This window comes from Mastomys coucha, unplaced genomic scaffold (genome assembly GCF_008632895.1).
Source record: "Mastomys coucha isolate ucsf_1 unplaced genomic scaffold, UCSF_Mcou_1 pScaffold7, whole genome shotgun sequence".
In the NCBI taxonomy this organism is placed as follows: domain Eukaryota; kingdom Metazoa; phylum Chordata; class Mammalia; order Rodentia; family Muridae; genus Mastomys; species Mastomys coucha.
In genome coordinates this window covers 65,831,842-65,834,165 of record NW_022196913.1, presented here as the reverse complement: position 1 = coordinate 65,834,165, position 2,324 = coordinate 65,831,842, and positions in this window count along the sequence as shown.

The window sequence follows — 2,324 nt, the reverse complement described above, 5'->3', positions numbered from 1 at the left end:
TGCTGCATGACAGAATAGTGACAGGCAGGTGGACCAATGGAATAGAGTTGAAGACCCAGATATGAACCCACACACGCATGGTCACTGGAACTTAGACAAAGAGCATAAAACCATCCAGTGGGGGAAAAAACAGCATTTTCAACAAATGGTGCTGGCTCAACTGGTGTTTAACATGTAGAAGAATGCAAATCAATCCATTCCTATCTCCTTGTACAAAGCTCAAGTCCAAGTCGATCAAGGACCTCCACATAAAACCAGGTACACTGAAACTAAAAGAAAAGAAGGTGGGTAAGAGCCTTGAGCACATGGAAAAAGGAGAAAGTTTCCTGAACAGAACACCAATAGTTTATGCTTTAAGATCAAAAATTGCCAAATGGGACCTCATAAAGTTGAAAAGTTTCGGTAAGGAAAAGGACACTGTCAATAGAATAAAACAGCAACCAACATATAGGGAAAAGACTTTACCAATCCTATATCCCATAGGGGGCTAATATCCAATATACAAAAAAGAACTCAAGAAGTTAGACTCCAGAGAACCAAATAATCCTATTAAAAAAATGGGGTAAAGAGCTAAACAAAGAATTCTCAACTAGGAATACTGAATGGATGAGAAGCATCTAAAGAAATTTCAACATCCTTAGTCATCAGGGAAATGCAAATCAAAAAAACCCTGACATTCCACCACAAACTAGTCAGAGTGGCGAGACAAAAACTCAGGTGACAATAGATGCTGGAGAGGTTGTGGAAAATGAGGAACACTCCATTTCTGGTGGGACTGCAAGCTGGTACAACCACTCTGGAAATCAGTTTGGCAGTTCCTCAGGAAATTGGACATAGCACTACCTGAGGAACTTGCTATACCACTCCTGGGCATATACCCAGAAGATGGTCCCACATGTAATAAGGACACATGCTCCACCATGTTCATAGTAGCCTTATTTATAATAGCCAGAAGGCAGAAAGAACATGGATCTCTCTCTACAGAGGAATGTATACAGAAAATGTTGTACTTTTACAGAATGGAATACTACTCAGCTATTAAAAACAATGAATTTATGAATTTCTTAGGGAATTCGATGCACCTGGAGAATATCATCATGAGTGAGGCAACCCAATCATGAAAGAACACACATGGTATGCAGTCATTGATAAGTAGATGTTAGCCCAGAAGATTGGAATACCCAAGATACAATCCACAAACCAGAAGAAACTCAAGAAGAAGGAAGACCAAAGTGTGGATACTTCAATCCTTCTTAGAAGGGGGAACAAAATACCCATGGAATGAGTTGCAGAAAAACTATAGAGCAGAGACTGAAATAAGGACAATCCAGAGACTGCTCCATCTGGGAATCCTTCCCATATTCAATCACCAAACCCAGACTATTGTGGATGCCAACAAGTGTTGGATGACAGGAGTCTGATAGAGCTGTCCCCTGAGAGGCTCTGCCAGTACTCAATTAATTCAGAAGCAGAGGTTCACAGCCATCCATTGGACTGAGCATAGGGCCTCCAATAAAGGAGCTAGAGAAAGGACCCAAGGAGCTGAAGGGGTTTACAGCATTTTAGGAGGAGAAACAATATGAAGTAATTAGTATCCTCTGAACTCCCAGGGACTAAACCATCAACCAAATCGTATACATGGTGGGACTCATGGCTCTAGCTGCATATGTATCAGAGGATGGCTTAGTCAGTCACCAGTAGGAACAGAGGCCCTCAGTCCGGTGGAGGTTCTATGACCCAGGATAGGGGAATGCCAGGGCCAGGAAGCAGGAGAGGGTGAGATTGTGAGCAGGAGGAAGGGGATGGGATGATCATGGGATTTTTTTTGAGGGGAAACCAGGAAAGGGGATATCATTCAAAATGTAAATAAAGAAAATATCTAAACAAAAAAAAGGAAAAAGGAAAAAGAAAATATTGTGGAAGTGGTACGGTTGTCTTTCTTGAAAAATTTCTATAATGAATGTGTCAGATATAGATATATGAGTATAGATATAGACAGACATAGACACAGACACAGACATAGACAGAGACATATATAAACATAGGTAGAGACAGATATAGATAGATATATGTGTGTATGTATATATACGTGTATCTGCATGTGTATGTGTTTATGCTATTGAGAAAAACAATGATTTGGAACACTTCTGTGCCATTTTTAATAAAAGAAAGATTCTTCTATCATACAGTACATCTCACTACAATTATCCTTATCCTCATTCCTCCCAGATTCCCTCCACCTTTTCTCTGTTCCATATCCACTTCTCCTCCATTTCCCTTCAGAAAAGACTAGGCCTCCAAGAGATGACAGCCAGACACAACAA